The sequence below is a fragment of the Conger conger genome, chromosome 4, assembly GCF_963514075.1.
Source record: "Conger conger chromosome 4, fConCon1.1, whole genome shotgun sequence".
Taxonomy (NCBI): domain Eukaryota; kingdom Metazoa; phylum Chordata; class Actinopteri; order Anguilliformes; family Congridae; genus Conger; species Conger conger.
Genome location: NC_083763.1, coordinates 53,045,334 through 53,068,928, shown reverse-complemented (window position 1 = coordinate 53,068,928; position 23,595 = coordinate 53,045,334).

Here is a 23,595-nt window from a genome sequence, read left to right as displayed (position 1 = left end):
AAAGTAGGGTCATTGGTAGAATTGCAAAGGTATTTTGACACCTTCAAGAAAATCTGAAATAATACTCATTAAAGATCTGTTGAAACACTACTGCCAATATGAGGAAAATATACATAAAAGCGACATATTCACTCACATGGTTAGTGGAGACTTTTACAGTACATGCCAGCAAACACAGGGATGTTTGTAGAGATAATAGAACAAGGGAACTTACTATTCACGCTGATGGAATCAGGTACCACGGAAACGTTGAACTGATTTGTTGACGTGGAATTTGTGTCCATCACTGCTGTTACCAAGGTCTCCTCAACATCATCGTTTGTGGGCAACGGTTCAGAAGTTGTTCCGTTGAAGATCAGTGCCACCTCTACAGCTGTCCTATTGTCTGGGCTGGCTCTTTAATGAACGAAAATGCAAAGGAGAAATATTATACTTTGATAGGACACCAATAAAACCAAACTCAGTGCATGATGGGCAGTTGGAATAAAAATTTTCCTTCAATTATTAAGGTTCAGGATCATATTTAATGAAATGGCTACACTTTATTTCTGAGAATTTGCAGTGACTGCTACTAGTTAGTTCCAGCCTATTCAACAATTCTTTTGACCAATTCACAAGATTTCTGTAAAATAAACCATTTTAGCTAATTTTACAATTCTGATATTTGATGAAAGATTTTGCATTGCAAGGTGACTGCGGTGACATTAAAAGCAAATAGTTGAAATGTTTGTTATCTTACCTGAATGCTAGTACAGTGGTCCGTATGAAAAAAGACCCATAGCGCGCCGTGAAAATGACATCACACTACAAAAAAACAAAAAAAAACAAGCAAAGAAAGGCATTATCATCACACTGCTGGAGAGGTGCTAATGAAAAAATACCCGGTAGGACTGTAAATTAGAGCAAGACTTTAAAATGAGCATATCCTGGCTCACAAATCTTATTTATATACAGCAATAGATTCATTGTCATTTGTTGCTCAGTGATTGGCTTCATTATGGGTTCATTATTTTACATAGAACAATAAAAAGTAAGCAAGCTGCAGTACATGTGCAAATCATTCCATGGTACCAAAAATATTGATTTGCAATTCAAGTCAAGCAATCTGCAAAAAATATCAAATGAGATATCTTAGAAAATGTACAAAATGATGAAAGTTTGACTCACGAATCCAACAACTCTCCTTGCTAAAGCTTCATATTCTTCTGTCTGGTTGTCTGCCAGTGCAGGCACAAATTGCCCGGACAGGGTCACTTGAAGAATTACGACTGGATTGGGACGTGCTGTGGTTGTTCCAGTTGAAGGAGCCTCAGAAGTGGGAGCTATTGTGGGAGCTGCAGTTGAGGTAGTAGGAAGGCATTAAAGTAGGGTCATTGGTAGAATTGCAAAGGTATTTTGACACCTTCAAGAAAATCTGAAATAATACTCATTAAAGATCTGTTGAAACACTACTGCCAATATGAGGAAAATATACATAAAAGCGACATATTCACTAACATGGTTAGTGGAGACTTTTACAGTACATGCCAGCAAACACAGGGATGTTTGTAGAGATAATAGAACAAGGGAACTTACTATTCACGCTGATGGAATCAGGTACCACGGAAACGTTGAACTGATTTGTTGACGTGGAATTTGTGTCCATCACTGCTGTTACCAAGGTCTCCTCAACATCATCGTTTGTGGGCAACGGTTCAGAAGTTGTTCCGTTGAAGATCAGTGCCACCTCTACAGCTGTCCTATTGTCTGGGCTGGCTCTTTAATGAACGAAAATGCAAAGGAGAAATATTATACTTTGATAGGACACCAATAAAACCAAACTCAGTGCATGATGGGCAGTTGGAATAAAAATTTTCCTTCAATTATTAAGGTTCAGGATCATATTTAATGAAATGGCTACACTTTATTTCTGAGAATTTGCAGTGACTGCTACTAGTTAGTTCCAGCCTATTCAACAATTCTTTTGACCAATTCACAAGATTTCTGTAAAATAAACCATTTTAGCTAATTTTACAATTCTGATATTTGATGAAAGATTTTGCATTGCAAGGTGACTGCGGTGACATTAAAAGCAAATAGTTGAAATGTTTGTTATCTTACCTGAATGCTAGTACAGTGGTCCGTATGAAAAAAGACCCATAGCGCGCCGTGAAAATGACATCACACTACAAAAAAACAAAAAAAAACAAGCAAAGAAAGGCATTATCATCACACTGCTGGAGAGGTGCTAATGAAAAAATACCCGGTAGGACTGTAAATTAGAGCAAGACTTTAAAATGAGCATATCCTGGCTCACAAATCTTATTTATATACAGCAATAGATTCATTGTCATTTGTTGCTCAGTGATTGGCTTCATTATGGGTTCATTATTTTACATAGAACAATAAAAAGTAAGCAAGCTGCAGTACATGTGCAAATCATTCCATGGTACCAAAAATATTGATTTGCAATTCAAGTCAAGCAATCTGCAAAAAATATCAAATGAGATATCTTAGAAAATGTACAAAATGATGAAAGTTTGACTCACGAATCCAACAACTCTCCTTGCTAAAGCTTCATATTCTTCTGTCTGGTTGTCTGCCAGTGCAGGCACAAATTGCCCGGACAGGGTCACTTGAAGAATTACGACTGGATTGGGACGTGCTGTGGTTGTTCCAGTTGAAGGAGCCTCAGAAGTGGGAGCTATTGTGGGAGCTGCAGTTGAGGTAGTAGGAAGGCATTAAAGTAGGGTCATTGGTAGAATTGCAAAGGTATTTTGACACCTTCAAGAAAATCTGAAATAATACTCATTAAAGATCTGTTGAAACACTACTGCCAATATGAGGAAAATATACATAAAAGCGACATATTCACTCACATGGTTAGTGGAGACTTTTACAGTACATGCCAGCAAACACAGGGATGTTTGTAGAGATAATAGAACAAGGGAACTTACTATTCACGCTGATGGAATCAGGTACCACGGAAACGTTGAACTGATTTGTTGACGTGGAATTTGTGTCCATCACTGCTGTTACCAAGGTCTCCTCAACATCATCGTTTGTGGGCAACGGTTCAGAAGTTGTTCCGTTGAAGATCAGTGCCACCTCTACAGCTGTCCTATTGTCTGGGCTGGCTCTTTAATGAACGAAAATGCAAAGGAGAAATATTATACTTTGATAGGACACCAATAAAACCAAACTCAGTGCATGATGGGCAGTTGGAATAAAAATGTTCCTTCAATTATTAAGGTTCAGGATCATATTTAATGAAATGGCTACACTTTATTTCTGAGAATTTGCAGTGACTGCTACTAGTTAGTTCCAGCCTATTCAACAATTCTTTTGACCAATTCACAAGATTTCTGTAAAATAAACAATTTTAGCTAATTTTACAATTCTGATATTTGATGAAAGATTTTGCATTGCAAGGTGACTGCGGTGACATTAAAAGCAAATAGTTGAAATGTTTGTTATCTTACCTGAATGCTAGTACAGTGGTCCGTATGAAAAAAGACCCATAGCGCGCCGTGAAAATGACATCACACTACAAAAAAACAAAAAAAAACAAGCAAAGAAAGGCATTATCATCACACTGCTGGAGAGGTGCTAATGAAAAAATACCCGGTAGGACTGTAAATTAGAGCAAGACTTTAAAATGAGCATATCCTGGCTCACAAATCTTATTTATATACAGCAATAGATTCATTGTCATTTGTTGCTCAGTGATTGGCTTCATTATGGGTTCATTATTTTACATAGAACAATAAAAAGTAAGCAAGCTGCTGTACATGTGCAAATCATTCCATGGTACCAAAAATATTGATTTGCAATTCAAGTCAAGCAATCTGCAAAAAATATCAAATGAGATATCTTAGAAAATGTACAAAATGATGAAAGTTTGACTCACGAATCCAACAACTCTCCTTGCTAAAGCTTCATATTCTTCTGTCTGGTTGTCTGCCAGTGCAGGCACAAATTGCCCGGACAGGGTCACTTGAAGAATTACGACTGGATTGGGACGTGCTGTGGTTGTTCCAGTTGAAGGAGCCTCAGAAGTGGGAGCTATTGTGGGAGCTGCAGTTGAGGTAGTAGGAAGGCATTAAAGTAGGGTCATTGGTAGAATTGCAAAGGTATTTTGACACCTTCAAGAAAATCTGAAATAATACTCATTAAAGATCTGTTGAAACACTACTGCCAATATGAGGAAAATATACATAAAAGCGACATATTCACTCACATGGTTAGTGGAGACTTTTACAGTACATGCCAGCAAACACAGGGATGTTTGTAGAGATAATAGAACAAGGGAACTTACTATTCACGCTGATGGAATCAGGTACCACGGAAACGTTGAACTGATTTGTTGACGTGGAATTTGTGTCCATCACTGCTGTTACCAAGGTCTCCTCAACATCATCGTTTGTGGGCAACGGTTCAGAAGTTGTTCCGTTGAAGATCAGTGCCACCTCTACAGCTGTCCTATTGTCTGGGCTGGCTCTTTAATGAACGAAAATGCAAAGGAGAAATATTATACTTTGATAGGACACCAATAAAACCAAACTCAGTGCATGATGGGCAGTTGGAATAAAAATTTTCCTTCAATTATTAAGGTTCAGGATCATATTTAATGAAATGGCTACACTTTATTTCTGAGAATTTGCAGTGACTGCTACTAGTTAGTTCCAGCCTATTCAACAATTATTTTGACCAATTCACAAGATTTCTGTAAAATAAACAATTTTAGCTAATTTTACAATTCTGATATTTGATGAAAGATTTTGCATTGCAAGGTGACTGCGGTGACATTAAAAGCAAATAGTTGAAATGTTTGTTATCTTACCTGAATGCTAGTACAGTGGTCCGTATGAAAAAAGACCCATAGCGCGCCGTGAAAATGACATCACACTACAAAAAAACAAAAAAAAACAAGCAAAGAAAGGCATTATCATCACACTGCTGGAGAGGTGCTAATGAAAAAATACCCGGTAGGACTGTAAATTAGAGCAAGACTTTAAAATGAGCATATCCTGGCTCACAAATCTTATTTATATACAGCAATAGATTCATTGTCATTTGTTGCTCAGTGATTGGCTTCATTATGGGTTCATTATTTTACATAGAACAATAAAAAGTAAGCAAGCTGCTGTACATGTGCAAATCATTCCATGGTACCAAAAATATTGATTTGCAATTCAAGTCAAGCAATCTGCAAAAAATATCAAATGAGATATCTTAGAAAATGTACAAAATGATGAAAGTTTGACTCACGAATCCAACAACTCTCCTTGCTAAAGCTTCATATTCTTCTGTCTGGTTGTCTGCCAGTGCAGGCACAAATTGCCCGGACAGGGTCACTTGAAGAATTACGACTGGATTGGGACGTGCTGTGGTTGTTCCAGTTGAAGGAGCCTCAGAAGTGGGAGCTATTGTGGGAGCTGCAGTTGAGGTAGTAGGAAGGCATTAAAGTAGGGTCATTGGTAGAATTGCAAAGGTATTTTGACACCTTCAAGAAAATCTGAAATAATACTCATTAAAGATCTGTTGAAACACTACTGCCAATATGAGGAAAATATACATAAAAGCGACATATTCACTCACATGGTTAGTGGAGACTTTTACAGTACATGCCAGCAAACACAGGGATGTTTGTAGAGATAATAGAACAAGGGAACTTACTATTCACGCTGATGGAATCAGGTACCACGGAAACGTTGAACTGATTTGTTGACGTGGAATTTGTGTCCATCACTGCTGTTACCAAGGTCTCCTCAACATCATCGTTTGTGGGCAACGGTTCAGAAGTTGTTCCGTTGAAGATCAGTGCCACCTCTACAGCTGTCCTATTGTCTGGGCTGGCTCTTTAATGAACGAAAATGCAAAGGAGAAATATTATACTTTGATAGGACACCAATAAAACCAAACTCAGTGCATGATGGGCAGTTGGAATAAAAATGTTCCTTCAATTATTAAGGTTCAGGATCATATTTAATGAAATGGCTACACTTTATTTCTGAGAATTTGCAGTGACTGCTACTAGTTAGTTCCAGCCTATTCAACAATTCTTTTGACCAATTCACAAGATTTCTGTAAAATAAACAATTTTAGCTAATTTTACAATTCTGATATTTGATGAAAGATTTTGCATTGCAAGGTGACTGCGGTGACATTAAAAGCAAATAGTTGAAATGTTTGTTATCTTACCTGAATGCTAGTACAGTGGTCCGTATGAAAAAAGACCCATAGCGCGCCGTGAAAATGACATCACACTACAAAAAAACAAAAAAAAACAAGCAAAGAAAGGCATTATCATCACACTGCTGGAGAGGTGCTAATGAAAAAATACCCGGTAGGACTGTAAATTAGAGCAAGACTTTAAAATGAGCATATCCTGGCTCACAAATCTTATTTATATACAGCAATAGATTCATTGTCATTTGTTGCTCAGTGATTGGCTTCATTATGGGTTCATTATTTTACATAGAACAATAAAAAGTAAGCAAGCTGCTGTACATGTGCAAATCATTCCATGGTACCAAAAATATTGATTTGCAATTCAAGTCAAGCAATCTGCAAAAAATATCAAATGAGATATCTTAGAAAATGTACAAAATGATGAAAGTTTGACTCACGAATCCAACAACTCTCCTTGCTAAAGCTTCATATTCTTCTGTCTGGTTGTCTGCCAGTGCAGGCACAAATTGCCCGGACAGGGTCACTTGAAGAATTACGACTGGATTGGGACGTGCTGTGGTTGTTCCAGTTGAAGGAGCCTCAGAAGTGGGAGCTATTGTGGGAGCTGCAGTTGAGGTAGTAGGAAGGCATTAAAGTAGGGTCATTGGTAGAATTGCAAAGGTATTTTGACACCTTCAAGAAAATCTGAAATAATACTCATTAAAGATCTGTTGAAACACTACTGCCAATATGAGGAAAATATACATAAAAGCGACATATTCACTCACATGGTTAGTGGAGACTTTTACAGTACATGCCAGCAAACACAGGGATGTTTGTAGAGATAATAGAACAAGGGAACTTACTATTCACGCTGATGGAATCAGGTACCACGGAAACGTTGAACTGATTTGTTGACGTGGAATTTGTGTCCATCACTGCTGTTACCAAGGTCTCCTCAACATCATCGTTTGTGGGCAACGGTTCAGAAGTTGTTCCGTTGAAGATCAGTGCCACCTCTACAGCTGTCCTATTGTCTGGGCTGGCTCTTTAATGAACGAAAATGCAAAGGAGAAATATTATACTTTGATAGGACACCAATAAAACCAAACTCAGTGCATGATGGGCAGTTGGAATAAAAATTTTCCTTCAATTATTAAGGTTCAGGATCATATTTAATGAAATGGCTACACTTTATTTCTGAGAATTTGCAGTGACTGCTACTAGTTAGTTCCAGCCTATTCAACAATTCTTTTGACCAATTCACAAGATTTCTGTAAAATAAACAATTTTAGCTAATTTTACAATTCTGATATTTGATGAAAGATTTTGCATTGCAAGGTGACTGCGGTGACATTAAAAGCAAATAGTTGAAATGTTTGTTATCTTACCTGAATGCTAGTACAGTGGTCCGTATGAAAAAAGACCCATAGCGCGCCGTGAAAATGACATCACACTACAAAAAAACAAAAAAAAACAAGCAAAGAAAGGCATTATCATCACACTGCTGGAGAGGTGCTAATGAAAAAATACCCGGTAGGACTGTAAATTAGAGCAAGACTTTAAAATGAGCATATCCTGGCTCACAAATCTTATTTATATACAGCAATAGATTCATTGTCATTTGTTGCTCAGTGATTGGCTTCATTATGGGTTCATTATTTTACATAGAACAATAAAAAGTAAGCAAGCTGCTGTACATGTGCAAATCATTCCATGGTACCAAAAATATTGATTTGCAATTCAAGTCAAGCAATCTGCAAAAAATATCAAATGAGATATCTTAGAAAATGTACAAAATGATGAAAGTTTGACTCACGAATCCAACAACTCTCCTTGCTAAAGCTTCATATTCTTCTGTCTGGTTGTCTGCCAGTGCAGGCACAAATTGCCCGGACAGGGTCACTTGAAGAATTACGACTGGATTGGGACGTGCTGTGGTTGTTCCAGTTGAAGGAGCCTCAGAAGTGGGAGCTATTGTGGGAGCTGCAGTTGAGGTAGTAGGAAGGCATTAAAGTAGGGTCATTGGTAGAATTGCAAAGGTATTTTGACACCTTCAAGAAAATCTGAAATAATACTCATTAAAGATCTGTTGAAACACTACTGCCAATATGAGGAAAATATACATAAAAGCGACATATTCACTCACATGGTTAGTGGAGACTTTTACAGTACATGCCAGCAAACACAGGGATGTTTGTAGAGATAATAGAACAAGGGAACTTACTATTCACGCTGATGGAATCAGGTACCACGGAAACGTTGAACTGATTTGTTGACGTGGAATTTGTGTCCATCACTGCTGTTACCAAGGTCTCCTCAACATCATCGTTTGTGGGCAACGGTTCAGAAGTTGTTCCGTTGAAGATCAGTGCCACCTCTACAGCTGTCCTATTGTCTGGGCTGGCTCTTTAATGAACGAAAATGCAAAGGAGAAATATTATACTTTGATAGGACACCAATAAAACCAAACTCAGTGCATGATGGGCAGTTGGAATAAAAATGTTCCTTCAATTATTAAGGTTCAGGATCATATTTAATGAAATGGCTACACTTTATTTCTGAGAATTTGCAGTGACTGCTACTAGTTAGTTCCAGCCTATTCAACAATTCTTTTGACCAATTCACAAGATTTCTGTAAAATAAACAATTTTAGCTAATTTTACAATTCTGATATTTGATGAAAGATTTTGCATTGCAAGGTGACTGCGGTGACATTAAAAGCAAATAGTTGAAATGTTTGTTATCTTACCTGAATGCTAGTACAGTGGTCCGTATGAAAAAAGACCCATAGCGCGCCGTGAAAATGACATCACACTACAAAAAAACAAAAAAAAACAAGCAAAGAAAGGCATTATCATCACACTGCTGGAGAGGTGCTAATGAAAAAATACCCGGTAGGACTGTAAATTAGAGCAAGACTTTAAAATGAGCATATCCTGGCTCACAAATCTTATTTATATACAGCAATAGATTCATTGTCATTTGTTGCTCAGTGATTGGCTTCATTATGGGTTCATTATTTTACATAGAACAATAAAAAGTAAGCAAGCTGCTGTACATGTGCAAATCATTCCATGGTACCAAAAATATTGATTTGCAATTCAAGTGAAGCAATCTGCAAAAAATATCAAATGAGATATCTTAGAAAATGTACTAAATGATGAAAGTTTGACTCACGAATCCAACAACTCTCCTTGCTAAAGCTTCATATTCTTCTGTCTGGTTGTCTGCCAGTGCAGGCACAAATTGCCCGGACAGGGTCACTTGAAGAATTACGACTGGATTGGGACGTGCTGTGGTTGTTCCAGTTGAAGGAGCCTCAGAAGTGGGAGCTATTGTGGGAGCTGCAGTTGAGGTAGTAGGAAGGCATTAAAGTAGGGTCATTGGTAGAATTGCAAAGGTATTTTGACACCTTCAAGAAAATCTGAAATAATACTCATTAAAGATCTGTTGAAACACTACTGCCAATATGAGGAAAATATACATAAAAGCGACATATTCACTCACATGGTTAGTGGAGACTTTTACAGTACATGCCAGCAAACACAGGGATGTTTGTAGAGATAATAGAACAAGGGAACTTACTATTCACGCTGATGGAATCAGGTACCACGGAAACGTTGAACTGATTTGTTGACGTGGAATTTGTGTCCATCACTGCTGTTACCAAGGTCTCCTCAACATCATCGTTTGTGGGCAACGGTTCAGAAGTTGTTCCGTTGAAGATCAGTGCCACCTCTACAGCTGTCCTATTGTCTGGGCTGGCTCTTTAATGAACGAAAATGCAAAGGAGAAATATTATACTTTGATAGGACACCAATAAAACCAAACTCAGTGCATGATGGGCAGTTGGAATAAAAATGTTCCTTCAATTATTAAGGTTCAGGATCATATTTAATGAAATGGCTACACTTTATTTCTGAGAATTTGCAGTGACTGCTACTAGTTAGTTCCAGCCTATTCAACAATTCTTTTGACCAATTCACAAGATTTCTGTAAAATAAACAATTTTAGCTAATTTTACAATTCTGATATTTGATGAAAGATTTTGCATTGCAAGGTGACTGCGGTGACATTAAAAGCAAATAGTTGAAATGTTTGTTATCTTACCTGAATGCTAGTACAGTGGTCCGTATGAAAAAAGACCCATAGCGCGCCGTGAAAATGACATCACACTACAAAAAAACAAAAAAAAACAAGCAAAGAAAGGCATTATCATCACACTGCTGGAGAGGTGCTAATGAAAAAATACCCGGTAGGACTGTAAATTAGAGCAAGACTTTAAAATGAGCATATCCTGGCTCACAAATCTTATTTATATACAGCAATAGATTCATTGTCATTTGTTGCTCAGTGATTGGCTTCATTATGGGTTCATTATTTTACATAGAACAATAAAAAGTAAGCAAGCTGCTGTACATGTGCAAATCATTCCATGGTACCAAAAATATTGATTTGCAATTCAAGTCAAGCAATCTGCAAAAAATATCAAATGAGATATCTTAGAAAATGTACAAAATGATGAAAGTTTGACTCACGAATCCAACAACTCTCCTTGCTAAAGCTTCATATTCTTCTGTCTGGTTGTCTGCCAGTGCAGGCACAAATTGCCCGGACAGGGTCACTTGAAGAATTACGACTGGATTGGGACGTGCTGTGGTTGTTCCAGTTGAAGGAGCCTCAGAAGTGGGAGCTATTGTGGGAGCTGCAGTTGAGGTAGTAGGAAGGCATTAAAGTAGGGTCATTGGTAGAATTGCAAAGGTATTTTGACACCTTCAAGAAAATCTGAAATAATACTCATTAAAGATCTGTTGAAACACTACTGCCAATATGAGGAAAATATACATAAAAGCGACATATTCACTCACATGGTTAGTGGAGACTTTTACAGTACATGCCAGCAAACACAGGGATGTTTGTAGAGATAATAGAACAAGGGAACTTACTATTCACGCTGATGGAATCAGGTACCACGGAAACGTTGAACTGATTTGTTGACGTGGAATTTGTGTCCATCACTGCTGTTACCAAGGTCTCCTCAACATCATCGTTTGTGGGCAACGGTTCAGAAGTTGTTCCGTTGAAGATCAGTGCCACCTCTACAGCTGTCCTATTGTCTGGGCTGGCTCTTTAATGAACGAAAATGCAAAGGAGAAATATTATACTTTGATAGGACACCAATAAAACCAAACTCAGTGCATGATGGGCAGTTGGAATAAAAATTTTCCTTCAATTATTAAGGTTCAGGATCATATTTAATGAAATGGCTACACTTTATTTCTGAGAATTTGCAGTGACTGCTACTAGTTAGTTCCAGCCTATTCAACAATTCTTTTGACCAATTCACAAGATTTCTGTAAAATAAACAATTTTAGCTAATTTTACAATTCTGATATTTGATGAAAGATTTTGCATTGCAAGGTGACTGCGGTGACATTAAAAGCAAATAGTTGAAATGTTTGTTATCTTACCTGAATGCTAGTACAGTGGTCCGTATGAAAAAAGACCCATAGCGCGCCGTGAAAATGACATCACACTACAAAAAAACAAAAAAAAACAAGCAAAGAAAGGCATTATCATCACACTGCTGGAGAGGTGCTAATGAAAAAATACCCGGTAGGACTGTAAATTAGAGCAAGACTTTAAAATGAGCATATCCTGGCTCACAAATCTTATTTATATACAGCAATAGATTCATTGTCATTTGTTGCTCAGTGATTGGCTTCATTATGGGTTCATTATTTTACATAGAACAATAAAAAGTAAGCAAGCTGCTGTACATGTGCAAATCATTCCATGGTACCAAAAATATTGATTTGCAATTCAAGTCAAGCAATCTGCAAAAAATATCAAATGAGATATCTTAGAAAATGTACAAAATGATGAAAGTTTGACTCACGAATCCAACAACTCTCCTTGCTAAAGCTTCATATTCTTCTGTCTGGTTGTCTGCCAGTGCAGGCACAAATTGCCCGGACAGGGTCACTTGAAGAATTACGACTGGATTGGGACGTGCTGTGGTTGTTCCAGTTGAAGGAGCCTCAGAAGTGGGAGCTATTGTGGGAGCTGCAGTTGAGGTAGTAGGAAGGCATTAAAGTAGGGTCATTGGTAGAATTGCAAAGGTATTTTGACACCTTCAAGAAAATCTGAAATAATACTCATTAAAGATCTGTTGAAACACTACTGCCAATATGAGGAAAATATACATAAAAGCGACATATTCACTCACATGGTTAGTGGAGACTTTTACAGTACATGCCAGCAAACACAGGGATGTTTGTAGAGATAATAGAACAAGGGAACTTACTATTCACGCTGATGGAATCAGGTACCACGGAAACGTTGAACTGATTTGTTGACGTGGAATTTGTGTCCATCACTGCTGTTACCAAGGTCTCCTCAACATCATCGTTTGTGGGCAACGGTTCAGAAGTTGTTCCGTTGAAGATCAGTGCCACCTCTACAGCTGTCCTATTGTCTGGGCTGGCTCTTTAATGAACGAAAATGCAAAGGAGAAATATTATACTTTGATAGGACACCAATAAAACCAAACTCAGTGCATGATGGGCAGTTGGAATAAAAATGTTCCTTCAATTATTAAGGTTCAGGATCATATTTAATGAAATGGCTACACTTTATTTCTGAGAATTTGCAGTGACTGCTACTAGTTAGTTCCAGCCTATTCAACAATTCTTTTGACCAATTCACAAGATTTCTGTAAAATAAACAATTTTAGCTAATTTTACAATTCTGATATTTGATGAAAGATTTTGCATTGCCAGGTGACTGCGGTGACATTAAAAGCAAATAGTTGAAATGTTTGTTATCTTACCTGAATGCTAGTACAGTGGTCCGTATGAAAAAAGACCCATAGCGCGCCGTGAAAATGACATCACACTACAAAAAAACAAAAAAAAACAAGCAAAGAAAGGCATTATCATCACACTGCTGGAGAGGTGCTAATGAAAAAATACCCGGTAGGACTGTAAATTAGAGCAAGACTTTAAAATGAGCATATCCTGGCTCACAAATCTTATTTATATACAGCAATAGATTCATTGTCATTTGTTGCTCAGTGATTGGCTTCATTATGGGTTCATTATTTTACATAGAACAATAAAGAGTAAGCAAGCTGCTGTACATGTGCAAATCATTCCATGGTACCAAAAATATTGATTTGCAATTCAAGTCAAGCAATCTGCAAAAAATATCAAATGAGATATCTTAGAAAATGTACTAAATGATGAAAGTTTGACTCACGAATCCAACAACTCTCCTTGCTAAAGCTTCATATTCTTCTGTCTGGTTGTCTGCCAGTGCAGGCACAAATTGCCCGGACAGGGTCACTTGAAGAATTACGACTGGATTGGGACGTGCTGTGGTTGTTCCAGTTGAAGGAGCCTCAGAAGTGGGAGCTATTGTGGGAGCTGCAGTTGAGGTAGTAGGAAGGCATTAAAGTAGGGTCATTGGTAGAATTGCAAAGGTATTTTGACACCTTCAAGAAAATCTGAAATAATACTCATTAAAGATCTGTTGAAACACTACTGCCAATATGAGGAAAATATACATAAAAGCGACATATTCACTCACATGGTTAGTGGAGACTTTTACAGTACATGCCAGCAAACACAGGGATGTTTGTAGAGATAATAGAACAAGGGAACTTACTATTCACGCTGATGGAATCAGGTACCACGGAAACGTTGAACTGATTTGTTGACGTGGAATTTGTGTCCATCACTGCTGTTACCAAGGTCTCCTCAACATCATCGTTTGTGGGCAACGGTTCAGAAGTTGTTCCGTTGAAGATCAGTGCCACCTCTACAGCTGTCCTATTGTCTGGGCTGGCTCTTTAATGAACGAAAATGCAAAGGAGAAATATTATACTTTGATAGGACACCAATAAAACCAAACTCAGTGCATGATGGGCAGTTGGAATAAAAATTTTCCTTCAATTATTAAGGTTCAGGATCATATTTAATGAAATGGCTACACTTTATTTCTGAGAATTTGCAGTGACTGCTACTAGTTAGTTCCAGCCTATTCAACAATTCTTTTGACCAATTCACAAGATTTCTGTAAAATAAACAATTTTAGCTAATTTTACAATTCTGATATTTGATGAAAGATTTTGCATTGCAAGGTGACTGCGGTGACATTAAAAGCAAATAGTTGAAATGTTTGTTATCTTACCTGAATGCTAGTACAGTGGTCCGTATGAAAAAAGACCCATAGCGCGCCGTGAAAATGACATCACACTACAAAAAAACAAAAAAAAACAAGCAAAGAAAGGCATTATCATCACACTGCTGGAGAGGTGCTAATGAAAAAATACCCGGTAGGACTGTAAATTAGAGCAAGACTTTAAAATGAGCATATCCTGGCTCACAAATCTTATTTATATACAGCAATAGATTCATTGTCATTTGTTGCTCAGTGATTGGCTTCATTATGGGTTCATTATTTTACATAGAACAATAAAAAGTAAGCAAGCTGCTGTACATGTGCAAATCATTCCATGGTACCAAAAATATTGATTTGCAATTCAAGTCAAGCAATCTGCAAAAAATATCAAATGAGATATCTTAGAAAATGTACAAAATGATGAAAGTTTGACTCACGAATCCAACAACTCTCCTTGCTAAAGCTTCATATTCTTCTGTCTGGTTGTCTGCCAGTGCAGGCACAAATTGCCCGGACAGGGTCACTTGAAGAATTACGACTGGATTGGGACGTGCTGTGGTTGTTCCAGTTGAAGGAGCCTCAGAAGTGGGAGCTATTGTGGGAGCTGCAGTTGAGGTAGTAGGACGGCATTAAAGTAGGGTCATTGGTAGAATTGCAAAGGTATTTTGACACCTTCAAGAAAATCTGAAATAATACTCATTAAAGATCTGTTGAAACACTACTGCCAATATGAGGAAAATATACATAAAAGCGACATATTCACTCACATGGTTAGTGGAGACTTTTACAGTACATGCCAGCAAACACAGGGATGTTTGTAGAGATAATAGAACAAGGGAACTTACTATTCACGCTGATGGAATCAGGTACCACGGAAACGTTGAACTGATTTGTTGACGTGGAATTTGTGTCCATCACTGCTGTTACCAAGGTCTCCTCAACATCATCGTTTGTGGGCAACGGTTCAGAAGTTGTTCCGTTGAAGATCAGTGCCACCTCTACAGCTGTCCTATTGTCTGGGCTGGCTCTTTAATGAACGAAAATGCAAAGGAGAAATATTATACTTTGATAGGACACCAATAAAACCAAACTCAGTGCATGATGGGCAGTTGGAATAAAAATTTTCCTTCAATTATTAAGGTTCAGGATCATATTTAATGAAATGGCTACACTTTATTTCTGAGAATTTGCAGTGACTGCTACTAGTTAGTTCCAGCCTATTCAACAATTCTTTTGACCAATTCACAAGATTTCTGTAAAATAAACAATTTTAGCTAATTTTACAATTCTGATATTTGATGAAAGATTTTGCATTGCAAGGTGACTGCGGTGACATTAAAAGCAAATAGTTGAAATGTTTGTTATCTTACCTGAATGCTAGTACAGTGGTCCGTATGAAAAAAGACCCATAGCGCGCCGTGAAAATGACATCACACTACAAAAAAACAAAAAAAAACAAGCAAAGAAAGGCATTATCATCACACTGCTGGAGAGGTGCTAATGAAAAAATACCCGGTAGGACTGTAAATTAGAGCAAGACTTTAAAATGAGCATATCCTGGCTCACAAATCTTATTTATATACAGCAATAGATTCATTGTCATTTGTTGCTCAGTGATTGGCTTCATTATGGGTTCATTATTTTACATAGAACAATAAAAAGTAAGCAAGCTGCTGTACATGTGCAAATCATTCCATGGTACCAAAAATATTGATTTGCAATTCAAGTCAAGCAATCTGCAAAAAATATCAAATGAGATATCTTAGAAAATGTACAAAATGATGAAAGTTTGACTCACGAATCCAACAACTCTCCTTGCTAAAGCTTCATATTCTTCTGTCTGGTTGTCTGCCAGTGCAGGCACAAATTGCCCGGACAGGGTCACTTGAAGAATTACGACTGGATTGGGACGTGCTGTGGTTGTTCCAGTTGAAGGAGCCTCAGAAGTGGGAGCTATTGTGGGAGCTGCAGTTGAGGTAGTAGGAAGGCATTAAAGTAGGGTCATTGGTAGAATTGCAAAGGTATTTTGACACCTTCAAGAAAATCTGAAATAATACTCATTAAAGATCTGTTGAAACACTACTGCCAATATGAGGAAAATATACATAAAAGCGACATATTCACTCACATGGTTAGTGGAGACTTTTACAGTACATGCCAGCAAACACAGGGATGTTTGTAGAGATAATAGAACAAGGGAACTTACTATTCACGCTGATGGAATCAGGTACCACGGAAACGTTGAACTGATTTGTTGACGTGGAATTTGTGTCCATCACTGCTGTTACCAAGGTCTCCTCAACATCATCGTTTGTGGGCAACGGTTCAGAAGTTGTTCCGTTGAAGATCAGTGCCACCTCTACAGCTGTCCTATTGTCTGGGCTGGCTCTTTAATGAACGAAAATGCAAAGGAGAAATATTATACTTTGATAGGACACCAATAAAACCAAACTCAGTGCATGATGGGCAGTTGGAATAAAAATGTTCCTTCAATTATTAAGGTTCAGGATCATATTTAATGAAATGGCTACACTTTATTTCTGAGAATTTGCAGTGACTGCTACTAGTTAGTTCCAGCCTATTCAACAATTCTTTTGACCAATTCACAAGATTTCTGTAAAATAAACAATTTTAGCTAATTTTACAATTCTGATATTTGATGAAAGATTTTGCATTGCAAGGTGACTGCGGTGACATTAAAAGCAAATAGTTGAAATGTTTGTTATCTTACCTGAATGCTAGTACAGTGGTCCGTATGAAAAAAGACCCATAGCGCGCCGTGAAAATGACATCACACTACAAAAAAACAAAAAAAAACAAGCAAAGAAAGGCATTATCATCACACTGCTGGAGAGGTGCTAATGAAAAAATACCCGGTAGGACTGTAAATTAGAGCAAGACTTTAAAATGAGCATATCCTGGCTCACAAATCTTATTTATATACAGCAATAGATTCATTGTCATTTGTTGCTCAGTGATTGGCTTCATTATGGGTTCATTATTTTACATAGAACAATAAAAAGTAAGCAAGCTGCTGTACATGTGCAAATCATTCCATGGTACCAAAAATATTGATTTGCAATTCAAGTCAAGCAATCTGCAAAAAATATCAAATGAGATATCTTAGAAAATGTACAAAATGATGAAAGTTTGACTCACGAATCCAACAACTCTCCTTGCTAAAGCTTCATATTCTTCTGTCTGGTTGTCTGCCAGTGCAGGCACAAATTGCCCGGACAGGGTCACTTGAAGAATTACGACTGGATTGGGACGTGCTGTGGTTGTTCCAGTTGAAGGAGCCTCAGAAGTGGGAGCTATTGTGGGAGCTGCAGTTGAGGTAGTAGGAAGGCATTAAAGTAGGGTCATTGGTAGAATTGCAAAGGTATTTTGACACCTTCAAGAAAATCTGAAATAATACTCATTAAAGATCTGTTGAAACACTACTGCCAATATGAGGAAAATATACATAAAAGCGACATATTCACTCACATGGTTAGTGGAGACTTTTACAGTACATGCCAGCAAACACAGGGATGTTTGTAGAGATAATAGAACAAGGGAACTTACTATTCACGCTGATGGAATCAGGTACCACGGAAACGTTGAACTGATTTGTTGACGTGGAATTTGTGTCCATCACTGCTGTTACCAAGGTCTCCTCAACATCATCGTTTGTGGGCAACGGTTCAGAAGTTGTTCCGTTGAAGATCAGTGCCACCTCTACAGCTGTCCTATTGTCTGGGCTGGCTCTTTAATGAACGAAAATGCAAAGGAGAAATATTATACTTTGATAGGACACCAATAAAACCAAACTCAGTGCATGATGGGCAGTTGGAATAAAAATTTTCCTTCAATTATTAAGGTTCAGGATCATATTTAATGAAATGGCTACACTTTATTTCTGAGAATTTGCAGTGACTGCTACTAGTTAGTTCCAGCCTATTCAACAATTCTTTTGACCAATTCACAAGATTTCTGTAAAATAAACAATTTTAGCTAATTTTACAATTCTGATATTTGATGAAAGATTTTGCATTGCAAGGTGACTGCGGTGACATTAAAAGCAAATAGTTGAAATGTTTGTTATCTTACCTGAATGCTAGTACAGTGGTCCGTATGAAAAAAGACCCATAGCGCGCCGTGAAAATGACATCACACTACAAAAAAACAAAAAAAAACAAGCAAAGAAAGGCATTATCATCACACTGCTGGAGAGGTGCTAATGAAAAAATACCCGGTAGGACTGTAAATTAGAGCAAGACTTTAAAATGAGCATATCCTGGCTCACAAATCTTATTTATATACAGCAATAGATTCATTGTCATTTGTTGCTCAGTGATTGGCTTCATTATGGGTTCATTATTTTACATAGAACAATAAAAAGTAAGCAAGCTGCTGTACATGTGCAAATCATTCCATGGTACCAAAAATATTGATTTGCAATTCAAGTCAAGCAATCTGCAAAAAATATCAAATGAGATATCTTAGAAAATGTACAAAATGATGAAAGTTTGACTCACGAATCCAACAACTCTCCTTGCTAAAGCTTCATATTCTTCTGTCTGGTTGTCTGCCAGTGCAGGCACAAATTGCCCGGACAGGGTCACTTGAAGAATTACGACTGGATTGGGACGTGCTGTGGTTGTTCCAGTTGAAGGAGCCTCAGAAGTGGGAGCTATTGTGGGAGCTGCAGTTGAGGTAGTAGGAAGGCATTAAAGTAGGGTCATTGGTAGAATTGCAAAGGTATTTTGACACCTTCAAGAAAATCTGAAATAATACTCATTAAAGATCTGTTGAAACACTACTGCCAATATGAGGAAAATATACATAAAAGCGACATATTCACTCACATGGTTAGTGGAGACTTTTACAGTACATGCCAGCAAACACAGGGATGTTTGTAGAGATAATAGAACAAGGGAACTTACTATTCACGCTGATGGAATCAGGTACCACGGAAACGTTGAACTGATTTGTTGACGTGGAATTTGTGTCCATCACTGCTGTTACCAAGGTCTCCTCAACATCATCGTTTGTGGGCAACGGTTCAGAAGTTGTTCCGTTGAAGATCAGTGCCACCTCTACAGCTGTCCTATTGTCTGGGCTGGCTCTTTAATGAACGAAAATGCAAAGGAGAAATATTATACTTTGATAGGACACCAATAAAACCAAACTCAGTGCATGATGGGCAGTTGGAATAAAAATTTTCCTTCAATTATTAAGGTTCAGGATCATATTTAATGAAATGGCTACACTTTATTTCTGAGAATTTGCAGTGACTGCTACTAGTTAGTTCCAGCCTATTCAACAATTCTTTTGACCAATTCACAAGATTTCTGTAAAATAAACAATTTTAGCTAATTTTACAATTCTGATATTTGATGAAAGATTTTGCAATGCAAGGTGACTGCGGTGACATTAAAAGCAAATAGTTGAAATGTTTGTTATCTTACCTGAATGCTAGTACAGTGGTCCGTATGAAAAAAGACCCATAGCGCGCCGTGAAAATGACATCACACTACAAAAAAACAAAAAAAAACAAGCAAAGAAAGGCATTATCATCATTATCACTGCTGGAGAGGTGCTAATGAAAAAATACCCGGTAGGACTGTAAATTAGAGCAAGACTTTAAAATGAGCATATCCTGGCTCACAAATCTTATTTATATACAGCAATAGATTCATTGTCATTTGTTGCTCAGTGATTGGCTTCATTATGGGTTCATTATTTTACATAGAACAATAAAAAGTAAGCAAGCTGCTGTACATGTGCAAATCATTCCATGGTACCAAAAATATTGATTTGCAATTCAAGTCAAGCAATCTGCAAAAAATATCAAATGAGATATCTTAGAAAATGTACAAAATGATGAAAGTTTGACTCACGAATCCAACAACTCTCCTTGCTAAAGCTTCATATTCTTCTGTCTGGTTGTCTGCCAGTGCAGGCACAAATTGCCCGGACAGGGTCACTTGAAGAATTACGACTGGATTGGGACGTGCTGTGGTTGTTCCAGTTGAAGGAGCCTCAGAAGTGGGAGCTATTGTGGGAGCTGCAGTTGAGGTAGTAGGAAGGCATTAAAGTAGGGTCATTGGTAGAATTGCAAAGGTATTTTGACACCTTCAAGAAAATCTGAAATAATACTCATTAAAGATCTGTTGAAACACTACTGCCAATATGAGGAAAATATACATAAAAGCGACATATTCACTCACATGGTTAGTGGAGACTTTTACAGTACATGCCAGCAAACACAGGGATGTTTGTAGAGATAATAGAACAAGGGAACTTACTATTCACGCTGATGGAATCAGGTACCACGGAAACGTTGAACTGATTTGTTGACGTGGAATTTGTGTCCATCACTGCTGTTACCAAGGTCTCCTCAACATCATCGTTTGTGGGCAACGGTTCAGAAGTTGTTCCGTTGAAGATCAGTGCCACCTCTACAGCTGTCCTATTGTCTGGGCTGGCTCTTTAATGAACGAAAATGCAAAGGAGAAATATTATACTTTGATAGGACACCAATAAAACCAAACTCAGTGCATGATGGGCAGTTGGAATAAAAATTTTCCTTCAATTATTAAGGTTCAGGATCATATTTAATGAAATGGCTACACTTTATTTCTGAGAATTTGCAGTGACTGCTACTAGTTAGTTCCAGCCTATTCAACAATTCTTTTGACCAATTCACAAGATTTCTGTAAAATAAACAATTTTAGCTAATTTTACAATTCTGATATTTGATGAAAGATTTTGCATTGCAAGGTGACTGCGGTGACATTAAAAGCAAATAGTTGAAATGTTTGTTATCTTACCTGAATGCTAGTACAGTGGTCCGTATGAAAAAAGACCCATAGCGCGCCGTGAAAATGACATCACACTACAAAAAAACAAAAAAAAACAAGCAAAGAAAGGCATTATCATCACACTGCTGGAGAGGTGCTAATGAAAAAATACCCGGTAGGACTGTAAATTAGAGCAAGACTTTAAAATGAGCATATCCTGGCTCACAAATCTTATTTATATACAGCAATAGATTCATTGTCATTTGTTGCTCAGTGATTGGCTTCATTATGGGTTCATTATTTTACATAGAACAATAAAAAGTAAGCAAGCTGCTGTACATGTGCAAATCATTCCATGGTACCAAAAATATTGATTTGCAATTCAAGTCAAGCAATCTGCAAAAAATATCAAATGAGATATCTTAGAAAATGTACAAAATGATGAAAGTTTGACTCACGAATCCAACAACTCTCCTTGCTAAAGCTTCATATTCTTCTGTCTGGTTGTCTGCCAGTGCAGGCACAAATTGCCCGGACAGGGTCACTTGAAGAATTACGACTGGATTGGGACGTGCTGTGGTTGTTCCAGTTGAAGGAGCCTCAGAAGTGGGAGCTATTGTGGGAGCTGCAGTTGAGGTAGTAGGAAGGCATTAAAGTAGGGTCATTGGTAGAATTGCAAAGGTATTTTGACACCTTCAAGAAAATCTGAAATAATACTCATTAAAGATCTGTTGAAACACTACTGCCAATATGAGGAAAATATACATAAAAGCGACATATTCACTCACATGGTTAGTGGAGACTTTTACAGTACATGCCAGCAAACACAGGGATGTTTGTAGAGATAATAGAACAAGGGAACTTACTATTCACGCTGATGGAATCAGGTACCACGGAAACGTTGAACTGATTTGTTGACGTGGAATTTGTGTCCATCACTGCTGTTACCAAGGTCTCCTCAACATCATCGTTTGTGGGCAACGGTTCAGAAGTTGTTCCGTTGAAGATCAGTGCCACCTCTACAGCTGTCCTATTGTCTGGGCTGGCTCTTTAATGAACGAAAATGCAAAGGAGAAATATTATACTTTGATAGGACACCAATAAAACCAAACTCAGTGCATGATGGGCAGTTGGAATAAAAATTTTCCTTCAATTATTAAGGTTCAGGATCATATTTAATGAAATGGCTACACTTTATTTCTGAGAATTTGCAGTGACTGCTACTAGTTAGTTCCAGCCTATTCAACAATTCTTTTGACCAATTCACAAGATTTCTGTAAAATAAACAATTTTAGCTAATTTTACAATTCTGATATTTGATGAAAGATTTTGCATTGCAAGGTGACTGCGGTGACATTAAAAGCAAATAGTTGAAATGTTTGTTATCTTACCTGAATGCTAGTACAGTGGTCCGTATGAAAAAAGACCCATAGCGCGCCGTGAAAATGACATCACACTACAAAAAAACAAAAAAAAAACAAGCAAAGAAAGGCATTATCATCACACTGCTGGAGAGGTGCTAATGAAAAAATACCCGGTAGGACTGTAAATTAGAGCAAGACTTTAAAATGAGCATATCCTGGCTCACAAATCTTATTTATATACAGCAATAGATTCATTGTCATTTGTTGCTCAGTGATTGGCTTCATTATGGGTTCATTATTTTACATAGAACAATAAAAAGTAAGCAAGCTGCTGTACATGTGCAAATCATTCCATGGTACCAAAAATATTGATTTGCAATTCAAGTCAAGCAATCTGCAAAAAATATCAAATGAGATATCTTAGAAAATGTACAAAATGATGAAAGTTTGACTCACGAATCCAACAACTCTCCTTGCTAAAGCTTCATATTCTTCTGTCTGGTTGTCTGCCAGTGCAGGCACAAATTGCCCGGACAGGGTCACTTGAAGAATTACGACTGGATTGGGACGTGCTGTGGTTGTTCCAGTTGAAGGAGCCTCAGAAGTGGGAGCTATTGTGGGAGCTGCAGTTGAGGTAGTAGGAAGGCATTAAAGTAGGGTCATTGGTAGAATTGCAAAGGTATTTTGACACCTTCAAGAAAATCTGAAATAATACTCATTAAAGATCTGTTGAAACACTACTGCCAATATGAGGAAAATATACATAAAAGCGACATATTCACTCACATGGTTAGTGGAGACTTTTACAGTACATGCCAGCAAACACAGGGATGTTTGTAGAGATAATAGAACAAGGGAACTTACTATTCACGCTGATGGAATCAGGTACCACGGAAACGTTGAACTGATTTGTTGACGTGGAATTTGTGTCCATCACTGCTGTTACCAAGGTCTCCTCAACATCATCGTTTGTGGGCAACGGTTCAGAAGTTGTTCCGTTGAAGATCAGTGCCACCTCTACAGCTGTCCTATTGTCTGGGCTGGCTCTTTAATGAACGAAAATGCAAAGGAGAAATATTATACTTTGATAGGACACCAATAAA